This window comes from Oncorhynchus gorbuscha, linkage group LG08 (genome assembly GCF_021184085.1).
Source record: "Oncorhynchus gorbuscha isolate QuinsamMale2020 ecotype Even-year linkage group LG08, OgorEven_v1.0, whole genome shotgun sequence".
NCBI classification, from domain to species: Eukaryota; Metazoa; Chordata; class Actinopteri; order Salmoniformes; family Salmonidae; genus Oncorhynchus; species Oncorhynchus gorbuscha.
Genome location: NC_060180.1, coordinates 67,568,592 through 67,584,884, shown reverse-complemented (window position 1 = coordinate 67,584,884; position 16,293 = coordinate 67,568,592). Strand labels below are relative to the sequence as shown.

Below are 16,293 nucleotides of genomic sequence, written 5' to 3'. Positions count from 1 at the left end.
GATTATCTAGGTGGTGGTGATGGTGGTGAAATGGTGGTGATGGTGATGGGGTTGATGGGGATGGTGATGGTGATGGTGATGATAGTGATGGTGGTGGTATGGTAACAGTGTTGATGATGGTGGTGGGGTGATGGTGATGGTGGTGGTAATGATGATGGTGGTGATGGTGTTGATGACGGTAGTGGTGGTGATAGTGGTGATGGTGGTGATGGGGATGGTGATGATGGTGATGGTGGTGGTGATGGTGTTGATGATGGTGGTGATGGTGATGGTTGTGATAGCTTTGGTGATGGTGTTGGTGATGGTGATAGTGATTACGATGGTGATCTGGGTGATGATGGTGATGGTGATGGTGCTGGTGATGGTGCTGGTGATGGTGATGGTGTTGATGATGGTGGTGGTGGTGGTGGTGATGGTGATGGTGGTGATAGCTTTGGTGATGGTGTTGATGATGGTGGTGGTGGTGATGGTGATAGTGGTGATGGTGGTGTTGATGAACGGTGGTGGTGGGGATGGTGATAGTTGTGATGGTGATCATGGTGGTGATGGTGGTGATAGTGGTGATGGTGGTGATAGTTTTGGTGATGGCGGTGGTGATGGTGAGAGTGGTGATGGTGAGAGTGGTGATGGTGGTGATGGCTGGTGATGGGTGATGGTGATGGTGGTGATGGTGTTGATGATGGTGGTGATGGTGATGGTGGTGATAGCTTTGGTGATGGTGTTGGTGGTGGTGGTGATGGTGATAGTGGTGATGGTGGTGTTGATGATGGTGGTGTTGATGGAGTGATGGTGGTGGGGATTGTGATAGTGGTGATGATGATGATGGTGGTGATGGTGGTGATGGTGTTGATGATGGTGGTGGTGGTGATGGTGATAGTGGTGATGATGATGGTGGTGATGGTGGTGATGGTGTTGGTGGTGATTGTGGTGATGGTCGTGATGATGATGATGGTGGTGATGATGGTGGTGGTGATGGTGGTTGATGTTGATGGTGATGGTGGTGGTGATGGTGGTGGTGATGGTGGTGGTGATGGTGGTGGCGGTGATGATGGTGGTGGTGGTGATGGTGATAGTGGTGATGGTGGTGTTGATGAACGGTGGTGGTGGGGATGGTGATAGTTGTGATGGTGATCATGGTGGTGATGGTGGTGATAGTGGTGATGGTGGTGATAGTTTTGGTGATGGCGGTGGTGATGGTGAGAGTGGTGATGGTGAGAGTGGTGATGGTGGTGATGGCGGTGATGGTGATGATGGTGATGGTGTTGATGATGGTGGTGATGGTGATGGTGGTGATAGCTTTGGTGATGGTGTTGGTGGTGGTGGTGATGGTGATAGTGGTGATGGTGGTGTTGATGATGGTGGTGTTGATGGAGTTGATGGTGGTGGGGATTGTGATAGTGGTGATGGTGATGATGATGGTGGTGATGGTGGTGATGGTGTTGATGATGGTGGTGGTGGTGATGGTGATAGTGGTGATGATGATGGTGGTGATGGTGGTGATGGTGTTGGTGGTGATTGTGGTGATGGTCGTGATGATGATGATGGTGGTGATGATGGTGGTGGTGATGGTGGTGGTGATGGTGATGGTGATGATGGTGGTGGTGTTGATGTTGATGGTGATGGTGGTGGTGATGGTGGTGGTGATGGTGGTGGTGATGGTGGTGGCGGTGATGATGGTGGTGGTGGTGATGGTGATTATGGTTGTGATGGTGGTGGTGATGGTGATGGTGATGATGGTTGTGATGGTGGTGGTGGTGGTGGTGGTGGTGGTGGTGGTGGTGGTGGTGGTGGTGGTGATGATGGTGGTGGTGATGGTGGTGGTGGTGGTGATGGTGGTGGTGATGGTGGTGGTGATGGTGATGATGGTGGTGGTGATGGTGGTGGTGGTGGTGGTGGTGGTGGTGATGGTGATGGTGATGGTGATGGTGGTGGTGGTGGTGATGATGGTGGTGGTGATGGTGATGGTGGTGGTGGTGGTGATGGTGATGATGGTGGTGGTGGTGGTGATGGTGGTGATGGTGGTGGTTATGGTGATGATGGTGGTGGTGGTGATGGTGGTGATGGTGGTGATAGTTTTGGTGATGGTGGTGATGGTGAGTGGTGATGGTGAGAGTGGTGATGGTGGTGATGGCGGTGATGGTGATGATGGTGATGGTGATGATGGTGGTGATGTGATGGTGGTGATAGGTGATGGTGTTGGTGGTGGTGGTGATGGTGATAGTGGTGATGGTGGTGTTGATGATGGTGGTGTTGATGGAGTTGATGGTGGGGATTGTGATAGTGGTGATGGTGATGATGATGGTGGTGATGGTGGTGATGGTGTTGATGATGGTGGTGGTGGTGATGGTGATAGTGGTGATGATGATGGTGGTGATGGTGGTGATGGTGTTGGTGGTGATTGTGGTGATGGTCGTGATGATGATGATGGTGGTGATGATGGTGGTGGTGATGGTGGTGGTGATGGTGATGGTGATGATGGTGGTGGTGTTGATGTTGATGGTGATGGTGGTGGTGATGGTGGTGGTGATGGTGGTGGTGATGGTGGTGGCGGTGATGATGGTGGTGGTGGTGATGGTGATTATGGTTGTGATGGTGGTGGTGATGGTGATGGTGATGATGGTTGTGATGGTGGTGGTGGTGGTGGTGGTGGTGGTGGTGGTGGTGGTGGTGGTGGTGGTGGTGGTGGTGGTGGTGGTGGTGGTGATGGTGGTGGTGATGGTGGTGGTGGTGATGGTGGTGGTGATGGTGGTGGTGATGGTGATGATGGTGGTGGTGATGGTGGTGGTGGTGGTGGTGGTGGTGGTGATGGTGGTGGTAGTGATGGTGATGGTGATGGTGGTGGTGGTGGTGATGATGGTGGTGGTGATGGTGATGGTGGTGGTGGTGATGGTGATGATGGTGGTGGTGGTGGTGATGGTGGTGATGGTGGTGGTTATGGTGATGATGGTGGTGGTGGTGATGGTGGTGATGGTGATGATGGTGGTGATGGTGGTGATGGTGGTGGCAGTGATGATGGTGGTGATGGTGGTGGTTATGGTGATGATGGTGGTGGTGGTGATGGTGGTGATGGTGGTGGTGATGGTGATGATGGTGGTAGTGGTGGTGGTTATGGTGATGATGGTGGTGGTGGTGATGGTGGTGATGGTGGTGGTGATGGTGATGATGGTGGTGGTGGTGATGGTGGTGATGGTGGTGGCAGTGATGATGGTGGTGATGGTGGTGGCAGTGATGATGGTGGTGATGGTGGTGGTATTGGTGATGGTAAACGCTGACCCTGCAAATAGAGACGATACCAAGGTGTTCATTAGGCATCAAAAGGAAGTGACTTAAAAACAGCCGGTTAGCGTTTTTCATCGTGAATCTTGTTCTGGAGGCACTTACACAAATGTATAAAAACTGATTTTAAATATAAGCCTAACCTTAACAGGCTGAAATTTCAGGTGGTCTTTCCAAACAGTTCTTACACTAAACGGGAATTATAATAATTTTCGCCATTTCACAGTATTAATAAACCTCATAGTGTGGAAATATATATAAACTTATACACAGGAAAATATAGTTTTTTCTGCACTGGGCCTTTACGATAAAATACACTTGTTTTTGTTGTAGCAGATGAAGCCACAGGACTAATAAGAGTATGATGACATATGAGGAATAAAGAGTGACTGACCAACCAGGAGGCCAGCTTGGCGACATGTCGTGATGGAGGCGATAATGGCTGCTCTGTGTGAGGAAGCAAAAGATGGAGGAACCTGCTCCTGCCCCAGTACCTGTGGCATCAACACAGATTAAATAGATCTAGATTGTGTGACCGAATCATTGACTATAAAAATAACAGGACTACGCCATCCATCTCTTTCTCTATCAAGCTCTCTCTCTCTCTCTCTCTCTCTCTCTCTCTCTCTCTCTCTCTCTCTCTCTCTCTCTCTCTCTCACACACACACACACACACACACACACACACACACACACACACACACACACACACACACACACACACACACACACACACACACACACACACACACACACACACACACACACACACACACACACACACACACACACATATACACACACACACACACAATTGTAAATAATTTACTTACCGTTCAAATGACTGGGTATAGGCCTACAGTGCAGCAACAGGAAAAACCACTAACACTCACAGAATTTTTATGTCTCACTAGCTACAAATAGACTGGAGAAGTAGCCATTTTGAGTAGCCCATAAAATGCAGGTTTACCTGAGGGAGATTAATATGTAATTTCATCATTAGTTGTATCATCTGACGATGGCACTAAGCCCTCTTTGAATTGGTCTTAGGAATGAATTGCCTACTGCTGTTGCCATGAGTGCAAAGGGGTGCACTGTCACATGGACTTTATCACTGCTGCTGTTGGAGGTTTGGTTGATTTATTCATAAAACACCACAAAATCTTAACCTGGTAACAAGTCTGCACATATTATCAAAAGTAAAACAAAAGGCTATCCAAAATATTTCCCTTTCCAAGGACTCCAACCCCAAATCCCTGCATTTCTTTACTGTCTTTGCAACATCACATCAGCAGGCTAGCTGAGAGGGTTGAATGGAATCAAATATTTTTCTTTATGACTCCCAAGTTGTTCATGTCTCAGTTCAATAAATCACTTGGTTCTTTGTTTGCGTCCCAAATGGCACCGCATGGGCCCTGGTCAAAAGTAGTGTACTATGTAGGTAATAGGGTACCATTTGGGATGCGGCCTTCATCTGCCATGAGACAGCAGGCTCCTGTCCTCCTGCCTGGAAACAATTATAGGCTGTGAAGCTCACCAACAATCTCAACGACATTGGAGTAGAGGATGATGGTAAACGCAGACAGGCCCGGAACCAGGAAATATGGAGGTGCCTCTTTATTGTACACTCTTAGAAAAAAAAGGTGCTATCTAGAACCAAACATACATTACATTTAAGTCATTTTTTTGGCTGTCCCCATAGGAGAACCCTTTGAAGAACCCTTTTTGGTTCCAGGTAGAACCCTTTTGGTTCTAGGTAGAACCCTTTTGGTTCCAGGTTGAACCATTCTGGTTCCAGGCAGAACCCTTTTGGGTTGCATGTAGAACCCTTTCCATAGTGGGTTCTACATGGAACCCAAAATAGTTATTCCTGGAAACAGAAAGGGTTCTATCTGAAATCAAAAGGGTTCTCCAATGGGGACAGCTGCAGAACCCTTGAGAAACAATTTGTGTCTAAGAGTGTAGGGAGGATGACAGCTGAGAGAGAGAGAGAGAGAGAGAGAGAGAGAGAGACAGAGAGAGAGAGAGAGAGAGAGAGAGAGAGAGAGAGAGAGAGAGAGAGAGAGAGAGAGAGAGAGAGAGAGAGAGAGAGAGAGAGAGAGAGAGAGAGAGAGAGAGAGAGAGAGAGAGAGAGAGAGAGAGACAGAGAGAGAGAGAGAGAGAGAGAGAGAGAGAGAGAGAGAGAGAGAGAGAGAGAGAGAGAGAGAGAGAGAGAGAGAGAGAGAGAGAGAGAGAGAGAGAGAGAGAGAGAGACAGAGAGAGAGAGAGAGAGAGAGAGAGAGAGAGAGAGAGGGAGAGAGAGAGAGAGAGAGAGAGAGAGAGAGAGAGAGAGAGAGAGAGAGAGAGAGAGAGAGAGAGAGAGAGAGAGAGAGAGAGAGAGAGAGAGAGAGAGAGAGAGAGAGAGAGAGAGAGAGAGAGAGAGAGAGAGAGAGAGAGAGAGAGAGAGAGAGAGAGAGAGAGAGAGAGAGAGAGAGAGAGAGATCATTGACTGTATGAATTAGACGTCTCTCTTACCATATAACCACATTTGAAAGAGCAACATTTCTAGTGTTTGTTATTATGCATGTTTTAGATTGGAATATGACAAAAGCCTACAAAAACATACAAATAATATGACAGACATGTTTTTAGTCACTGTGGGAATATGAAGTGTCAGTGGTTGAAATTAGCTTACTATACTCAATGCACTTAACTGAAAAATCAATATAACAGTGAGCACTGGTGGAAAAAATACCCAATTGTCAAAACTTGAGTAAACATACCTTAGTAGAACATGACTCAAGTAAAAGTGAATGTTCCCCAGTAAAATACTACTTGAGTAAAGATACCTTAATGGAACATGACTCAAGTAAAAGTGAATGTCCCCCAGTAAAATACTACTTGAGTAAAGATACCTTAAATGGAACATGACTCAAGTAAAAGTGAATGTTCCCCAGTAAAATACTACTTGAGTAAAAGTCTAAAAGGATTTGGTTTTAAATGTACTTAAGTATCAAAAGTGAATGTAAATGCTCAAATATACTTAAGTATTAAAAGCAAAAGTATAAATCATTTAAAATTCCTTGTATTAAGCAAACCAGATGGTGCCATTATCTTGTTTTGTTTTTTTCCCAAAAGCCAGGTGCACACGCCAACACTCAGAAATAATTTACAATAGAAGCATGTGTGTTTAGTGAGTCCGCCAGATCAGAGGCAGTAGGGATGACCATGTGTTTCCTTGATAGTGTGAATTCGACCATTTCCTGTCCTGCTAAACATCAATATGTAATGAGTACTTTGGGTGTCAGAGAAAATGTATGGAGTAAAAAGTACATTATTTTCTTTAGGAATGTAGTCAAATAAAAATAAAAGGTGTAAAAATATAAATTGTAAAGAAAAGTACAGATACCCCCAAAAACTACTCAAGTTGTACTTTAAAGTATTTTTACTTAAGTACTTTACACCACTGATAGTGAGAAATGTACAATTCTTCTTTTGACGGTAATCCATCAAATAAAATGCCGTGTCTGGCTATTGCGCATCCAGTTTTGCCTCCACATGTTGCACCAGTAATATTCAACCTCGTCCAGGAACAAATGTAGCCAATTAGAGGGATGATGACTCCATTAAGCCTTTTGCCTCAGTTAAACATTGGAATTTGGGGAATAGAGTTGCGGAATGGCATCTTCAGGCTATTGCCGACAATAGTCTGATAATGAGTAGGCCTAGGTGGGGCTCTATCCACTTTGTTCCCACAGGTAGTTGTCCCCACAGGTAGTTGTCCCTACAGGTAGTTGTCCCCACAGGTAACAGGTAGTTGTCCCCACAGGTAGTTGTCCCCACAGGTAGTTGTCCCTACAGGTAGTTGTCCCCACAGGTAGTTGTCCCTACAGGTAGTTGTCCCCACAGGCAGTTGTCCCCACAGGTAACAGGTAGTTGTCCCCACAGGTAGTTGTCCCCACAGGTAGTTGTCCCCACAGGTAGTTGTCCCTACAGGTAGTTGTCCCCACAGGTAGTTGTCCCCACAGGTAACAGGTAGTTGTCCCCACAGGTAGTTGTCCCCACAGGTAGTTGTCCCTACAGGTAGTTGTCCCCACAGGTAGTTGTCCCTACAGGTAGTTGTCCCCACAGGCAGTTGTCCCCACAGGTAACAGGTAGTTGTCCCCACAGGTAGTTGTCCCTACAAGTAGTTGTCCCCACAGGTAGTTGTCCCCACAGGTAGTTGTCCCTACAGGTAGTTGTCCCTACAGGTAGTTGTCCCCACAGGTAGTTGTCCCTCCAGGTAGTTGTCCCCACAGGTAGTTGTCCCCACAGTTAGTTGTCCCTACAGGTAGTTGTCCCCACAGGTAGTTGTCTCCACAGGTAGTTGTCCCCACAGGTAGTTGTCCCTACAGGTAGTTGTCCCCACAGGTAGTTGTCCCTACAGGTAGTTGTCCCCACAGGTAGTTGTCCCTCCAGGTAGTTGTCTCCACAGGTAGTTGTCCCCACAGGTAGTTGTCCCTACAGGTAGTTGTCCCTACAGGTAGTTGTCCCCACAGGTAGTTGTCTCCACAGGTAGTTGTCCCTCCAGGTAGTTGTCTCCACAGGTAGTTGTCCCTACAGGTAGTTGTCCCCACAGGTAGTTGTCCCCACAGGTAGTTGTCCCTCCAGGTAGTTGTCCCCACAGGTAGTTGTCCCTAAAGGTAGTTGTCCCTACAGGTAGTTGTCCCTCCAGGTAGTTGTCCCTACAGGTAGTTGTCCCCACAGGTAGTTGTCCCCACAGTTAGTTGTCCCCACAGTTAGTTGTCCCTACAGGTAGTTGTCCCCACAGGTAGTTGTCCCCACAGGTAGTTGTCCCTACAGGTAGTTGTTCCCACAGTTAGTTGTCCCTAAAGGTAGTTGTCCCTACAGGTAGTTGTCCCTACAGGTAGTTGTCCCCACAGTTAGTTGTCCCTACAGGTAGTTGTCCCCACAGTTAGTTGTCCCTACAGGTAGTTGTCCCCACAGTTAGTTGTCCCTACAGGTAGTTGTCCCCACAGGTAGTTGTCTCCACAGGTAGTTGTCCCTCCAGGTAGTTGTCTCCACAGGTAGTTGTCCCTACAGGTAGTTGTCCCCACAGTTAGTTGTCCCTAAAGGTAGTTGTCCCTACAGGTAGTTGTCCCCACAGGTAGTTGTCCCCACAGTTAGTTGCCCCCACAGGTAGTTGTCCCTACAGGTAGTTGTCCCCACAGGTAGTTGTCCCCACAGGTAGTTATCCCTACAGGTAGTTGTCCCCACAGTTAGTTGTCCCTACAGGTAGTTGTCCCCACAGGTAGTTGTCTCCACAGGTAGTTGTCCCCACAGGTAGTTGTCCCCACAGGTAGTTGTCCCCACAGGTAGTTATCCCTACAGGTAGTTGTCCCCACAGTTAGTTGTCCCTACAGGTAGTTGTCCCCACAGGTAGTTGTCCCCACAGGTAGTTGTCCCTACAGGTAGTTGTTCCCACAGTTAGTTGTCCCTAAAGGTAGTTGTTCCCACAGTTAGTTGTCCCTAAAGGTAGTTGTCCCTACAGGTAGTTGTCCCTACAGGTAGTTGTCCCCACAGTTAGTTGTCCCTACAGGTAGTTGTCCCCACAGTTAGTTGTCCCTACAGGTAGTTGTCCCCACAGTTAGTTGTCCCTACAGGTAGTTGTCCCCACAGGTAGTTGTCTCCACAGGTAGTTGTCCCTCCAGGTAGTTGTCTCCACAGGTAGTTGTCCCTACAGGTAGTTGTCCCCACAGGTAGTTGTCCCTACAGGTAGTTGTCCCTCCAGGTAGTTGTCCCCACAGTTAGTTGTCTCCACAGGTAGTTGCCCCCACAGGTAGTTGTCCCTACAGGTAGTTGTCCCCACAGGTAGTTGTCCCCACAGGTAGTTATCCCTACAGGTAGTTGTCCCCACAGTTAGTTGTCCCTACAGGTAGTTGTCCCCACAGGTAGTTGTCTCCACAGGTAGTTGTCCCCACAGGTAGTTGTCCCCACAGTTAGTTGTCCCTACAGGTAGTTGTCCCCACAGGTAGTTGTCCCTACAGTTAGTTGTCCCCACAGGTAGTTGTCCCCACAGTTAGTTGTCCCTACAGGTAGTTGTCCCCACAGTTAGTTGTCCCTACAGGTAGTTGTCCCCACAGGTAGTTGTCCCCACAGGTAGTTGTCCCTACAGGTAGTTGTCCCCACAGTTAGTTGTCCCCACAGGTAGTTGTCCCTACAGGTAGTTGTCCCCACAGTTAGTTGTCCCTACAGGTATTTGTCCCCACAGGTAGTTGTCCCCATAGGTATTTGTCCCTACAGGTAGTTGCCCCCACAGTTAGTTGTCCCTACAGGTAGTTGTCCCCACAGGTAGTTGTCCCTACAGGTAGTTGTCCCCACAGTTAGTTGTCCCTACAGGTAGTTGTCCCCACAGGTAGTTGTCCCCACAGGTAGTTGTCCCTACAGGTAGTTGTCCCCACAGTTAGTTGTCCCTACAGGTAGTTGCCCCCACAGTTAGTTGTCCCTACAGTTAGTTGTCCCCACAGGTAGTTGTCCCTACAGGTAGTTGTCGCCACAGTTAGTTGTCCCCACAGTTAGTTGTCCCTACAGGTAGTTGTCCCCACAGGTAGTTGTCTCCACAGGTAGTTGTCCCCACAGGTAGTTGTCCCCACAGTTAGTTGTCCCTACAGGTAGTTGTCCCCACAGGTAGTTGTCCCTACAGGTAGTTGTCCCTCCAGGTAGTTGTCCCCACAGTTAGTTGTCTCCACAGGTAGTTGCCCCCACAGGTAGTTGTCCCTACAGGTAGTTGTCCCCACAGGTAGTTGTCCCCACAGGTAGTTGTCCCTACAGGTAGTTGTCCCCACAGGTAGTTGTCCCTACAGGTAGTTGTCCCCACAGTGAGTTGTCCCTACAGGTAGTTGTCCCCACAGGTAGTTGTCTCCACAGGTAGTTGTCCCCACAGGTAGTTGTCCCCACAGTTAGTTGTCCCTACAGGTAGTTGTCCCCACAGGTAGTTGTCCCTACAGGTAGTTGTCCCTCCAGGTAGTTGTCCCTCCAGGTAGTTGTCCCCACAGTTAGTTGTCTCCACAGGTAGTTGTCCCCACAGGTAGTTGTCCCCACAGCTAGGTACTATAGGAGCCTCGGCAGAGCTGGTAAAAGAAGACATGCCTAGATGTCAGCATTGAGGTCATTATCCTCCATGAACCTCTATAATCCAATTAGAAAACAGCCCAGATGAGCCGTCATGTATTCAAATACCTCAAGGAAAATGCAGTTTGCTTTCAGCAATTGGCATTTGAGCTCTGCATCTCCATAAAGGTATAGCCAATCTCTTCTTCGGACATGTTGTGTTAAAAGATGTAAAACACACAGAACATGATACATGACATGACCAAAAGTAAGTGGACACCTGAACATCTCATTCCAAAATCATGGGCATTAATATGGAGTTGGTCCCCCCTTTGCTGCTATAACAGCCTCCACTCTTCTGGGAAGGCTTTCCACTGGGACTTGCTTCTATTCAACTGCAAAATCATTTGTATTTGTATTTACTATGGATCAAATCAAATCAAATTTATTTATATAGCCCTTCGTACATCAGCTGATATCTCAAAGTGCTGTACAGAAACCCAGCCTAAAACCCCAAACAGCAAGCAATGCAGGTGTAGAAGCACGATCCCCATTAGTTCCTGCCAAGGCAGCAGCTACTCTTCCTGGGGTGCAGCAACATTAACACAGATATACAATTTTAAAAAGGTTACAATACATTCACAACATATTTCACAACACATTAAGTGTGTGCCCTCAGGCCACTACTCTACTACCACATATCTACAACACATTAAGTGTGTGCCCTCAGACCACTACTCTACTACCACATATCTACAACACATTAAGTGTGTGCCTTCAGGCCACTACTCTACTACCACATATCTACAACACATTAAGTGTGTGCCCTCAGGCCACTACTCTACTACCACATATCTACAACACATTAAGTGTGTGCCTTCAGGCCACTACTCTACTACCACATATCTACAACACATTAAGTGTGTGCCTTCAGGCCACTACTCTACTACCACATATCTACAACACATTAAGTGTGTGCCTTCAGGCCACTACTCTACTACCACATATCTACAACACATTAAGTGTGTGCCTTCAGGCCACTACTCTACTACCACATATCTACAACACATTAAGTGTGTGCCTTCAGGCCACTACTCTACTACCACATATCTACAACACATTAAGTGTGTGCCTTCAGGCCACTACTCTACTACCACATATCTACAACACATTAAGTGTGTGCCTTCAGGCCACTACTCTACTACCACATATCTACAACACATTAAGTGTGTGCCTTCAGGCCACTACTCTACTACCACATATCTACAACACATTAAGTGTGTGCCTTCAGGCCACTACTCTACTACCACATATCTACAACACATTAAGTGTGTGCCTTCAGGCCACTACTCTACTACCACATATCTACAACACATTAAGTGTGTGCCTTCAGGCCACTACTCTACTACCACATATCTACAACACATTAAGTGTGTGCCTTCAGGCCACTACTCTACTAACACATATCTACAACACATTAAGTGTGTGCCTTCAGACCACTACTCTACTACCACATATCTACAACACATTAAGTGTGTGCCTTCAGGCCACTACTCTACTACCACATATCTACAACACATTAAGTGTGTGCCTTCAGGCCACTACTCTACTACCACATATCTACAACACATTAAGTGTGTGCCTTCAGACCACTACTCTACTACCACATATCTACAACACATTAAGTGTGTGCCTTCAGGCCACTACTCTACTACCACATATCTACAACACATTAAGTGTGTGCCTTCAGGCCACTACTCTACTAACACATATCTACAACACATTAAGTGTGTGCCTTCAGGCCACTACTCTACTACCACATATCTACAACACATTAAGTGTGTGCCTTCAGGCCACTACTCTACTAACACATATCTACAACACATTAAGTGTGTGCCCTCAGGCCACTACTCTACTACCACATATCTACAACACATTAAGTGTGTGCCCTCAGGCCACTACTCTACTAACACATATCTACAACACATTAAGTGTGTGCCTTCAGGCCACTACTCTACTAACACATATCTACAACACATTAAGTGTGTGCCCTCAGGCCACTACTCTACTACCACATATCTACAACACATTAAGTGTGTGCCCTCAGGCCACTACTCTACTACCACATATCTACAACACATTAAGTGTGTGCCTTCAGGCCACTACTCTACTACCACATATCTACAACACATTAAGTGTGTGCCTTCAGGCCACTACTCTACTACCACATATCTACAACACATTAAGTGTGTGCCTTCAGGCCACTACTCTACTACCACATATCTACAACACATTAAGTGTGTGCCTTCAGGCCACTACTCTACTAACACATATCTACAACACATTAAGTGTGTGCCCTCAGGCCACTACTCTACTACCACATATCTACAACACATTAAGTGTGTGCCCTCAGGCCACTACTCTACTAACACATATCTACAACACATTAAGTGTGTGCCTTCAGGCCACTACTCTACTAACACATATCTACAACACATTAAGTGTGTGCCCTCAGGCCACTACTCTACTACCACATATCTACAACACATTAAGTGTGTGCCCTCAGGCCACTACTCTACTACCACATATCTACAACACATTAAGTGTGTGCCTTCAGGCCACTACTCTACTACCACATATCTACAACACATTAAGTGTGTGCCTTCAGGCCACTACTCTACTACCACATATCTACAACACATTAAGTGTGTGCCTTCAGGCCACTACTCTACTACCACATATCTACAACACATTAAGTGTGTGCCTTCAGGCCACTACTCTACTACCACATATCTACAACACATTAAGTGTGTGCCTTCAGGCCACTACTCTACTACCACATATCTACAACACATTAAGTGTGTGCCTTCAGACCACTACTCTACTACCACATATCTACAACACATTAAGTGTGTGCCCTCAGGCCACTACTCTACTACCACATATCTACAACACATTAAGTGTGTGCCTTCAGGCCACTACTCTACTACCACATATCTACAACACATTAAGTGTGTGCCTTCAGGCCACTACTCTACTACCACATATCTACAACACATTAAGTGTGTGCCTTCAGGCCACTACTCTACTACCACATATCTACAACACATTAAGTGTGTGCCTTCAGGCCACTACTCTACTACCACATATCTACAACACATTAAGTGTGTGCCTTCAGGCCACTACTCTACTACCACATATCTACAACACATTAAGTGTGTGCCTTCAGGCCACTACTCCACATTTACAAATGCCACGTGTATGTGTGTGTATAGTGCGTATGTTATCGTGTGTGTGTATGCATGTGTCTGTGTCTATTCACAGTCCCCGCTGTTCCATGAAGTGTATATTTATCAGTTTATAAAATCTGATTCTACTGCTGCATCAGTTACCTGATGTGGAATAGAGTTCCATGTAGTCCTGGCTCTGTGTAGTACTGTGCACCTCCCATAGTCTGTTCAGGACCTGAGGACTGTGAAGAGACCTCTGGTGGCATGTCTTGTGAGGTATGCTTGGGCGTCCGATCTGTGTGCCAGTTGTTAAAATATTCAACATGTCAATACCTCTCACAAATACAAGTAGTGATGAAGTCAATCCACTTTGAGCCAGGAGAGATTGACATGTTAGCTCTCTGTGTACATCCAAGGTCCAACCGGGCTGCCATGTTCTGAGCCAATTGCAAAAGTCCCTCATTGTGGCACCTAACCACACAACTGAACAGTAGTCCAGGTGCAACAAAACTAGGACCTGTAGGACCTGCCTTGGTAATAGTGCTGTTAAGAATGCAGAACAGCACTTTATGATGTACAGACTTCTCCCTATCTTAGCTACTGTTGTTTCAATATGTTTTTACAATCCAGGGTTACTCCAAGCAGTTTTGTCACCTCAACTTGCTAAATTTCCACATTATTCATTACACAATTTCATTGAGGTCTAGGGTTTAGTGAATGGTGGTATTTCTGCCTGTAATTAAGCCCTTTTGTGGGGAAGAACTCATTCTGATTGACTGTACCTGACTCCCTAGTTGGTGGGCCTATGCCCTGTCAGGCCTGCACATGGCTGCATTCCTGCCCAGCCATGTGAAATCCATAGATTAGGGCCTAATTATTTCCTTATATGAACTGTAACTCAGTAAAATCTTTGAAATTGTTGCATGTTGCGTTTATATTTTTGTTCAGTAGTTCACATAAGAATCAAATATACAGTGCATTCAAAAGTATTCAGATCCCTTGACACAGTACTTAGTTGAATCACCTTTGGCAGCGATTACAGCCTTGAGTCTTCTTGGGTATGACGCTACAAGCTTGGCACACCTGTATTTGGGGAGCTTCTCCCATTCTTCTCTGCAGATCCTCTCAAGCTCTGTCATTTTGGATGTTGAGCATTGCTGCACAGCTATTTTCAGGTCTCTCCAGAGATGTTCGATCGGGTTCAAGTCCGGGCTCTGACTGGGCCACTCAAGGACAATCAGAGCCTTGTCCCAAAGCCACTCCTGCATTGTCTTGGCTGTGTGCTTAGGGTCATTGTCCTGTGGAAGGTGAACCTTCGTCCCAGTCTGAGGCCCTGAGTACTCTGGAGCAGGTTTTCATCAAGGATCTCTCTGTACTTTGCTCCGTTCATATTTGCCTCGATCCTGACTAGCCTCCCAGTCCCAGCCGCTGAAAAACATCCCCACAGCATGATTCTGCCACCACCATGCTTCACCGTAGGGATGGTGCCAGGTTTCCTCCAGATGTGACACTTGGCATTCAGGCCAAAGAGTTCAATCTTGGTTTCATCAGACCAGAGAATCTTGCTTCTCATGGTCTGAGAGTCCTTTAGGTGCCTTTTGGCAAACTCCAGGTGGGCTGCCATGTGCCTTTTACTGAGGAGTGGCTTCCGTCTGGCCACTCTACCATAAAGGCCTGATTGGTGGAGTGCTGCAGAAATGGGAGAACCTTCCAGAAGGACAACCATCTCCACAGAGGATCTTGAGAGTTCTATCAGAGTGACTATTGGGTTCTTGGTCACCTCCCAGACCAAGGTCCTTCTCCCCTGATTGCTCAGTGTGTCCGGGCGGCCAGCTGTAGGAAGTTCTGGTGGTTGCAAACCTGTTCCATTTATGAATGATGGAGGCCACTGTGGACCTTCAATGCTGCAAAACAAAATTGGAATTGGTACCCTTCCCCAAATATGTGCCTCGACACAATCCTGTTTGTAGAAACATCTCAAGGATGATCAATGGAAACAGAATGCACCTGAGCCCAATTTCGAGCCTCGTAGCAAAGGGTCTGAATACTTATGTAAATAAGCTATTTCTGTTTTTTATTTTTAATACATTTGAAAAAAATTCTAAAAACCTGTTTTCGCTTTGTCATTATGGGGTATCGTGTGTAGATTGCTGAGGAGTTTTTATTTATTTCATCCATTTTAGAATAAAGCTGTAATGTAACAAAATGTGGAAAGCGTCAAGGGGGCGTAATACTTTCCAAAGGCCCTTTATCTTAAGATGAATAAATTGCACACACAGACGGCTGGCGGCACCTTAATTGGGGCGGACAGGTTCAAACGAATGCCTGGAATGGAATAAATGGTTGTGTTTGATACCATTCCATTCACTTCATTCTACCCATTAACATGAGCCTGTCCGCCCCTCAGCAGCCTCCTGTGATTTCACATGATGGTCAAACATATTGTAATATACTGTACATCCTCCATCACAGAAAATATAGAGCTTACTCCTCCGTCATGCTCAGACTCAGGTTACTAATGGACATAGGCCTAACTGTACTGTAGGCTAATGCGTTATTGAGTTGCCTTTCCCAATTCACAAGCTGGCGTGGGCCGGATGCCCCGGGGGTGTTAAACACTTATGTAATTGAGTTAATATCTCCACATGTCCATATGTTTTCCTTTTACATAATCAACATTGCATGAATAATACAAGTTGTTTTGGTATAGTAAAATCAT

General features: G+C 46.4%; 1 pseudogene; it reads right to left on the bottom strand.

Annotated features, from left to right (window-relative positions):
* Positions 1–2,893, bottom strand: part of LOC124040685 — a 3,393-nt pseudogene extending 500 nt beyond the window's left edge.
* Between the last annotated feature and the right edge of the window lie 13,400 nt (positions 2,894–16,293).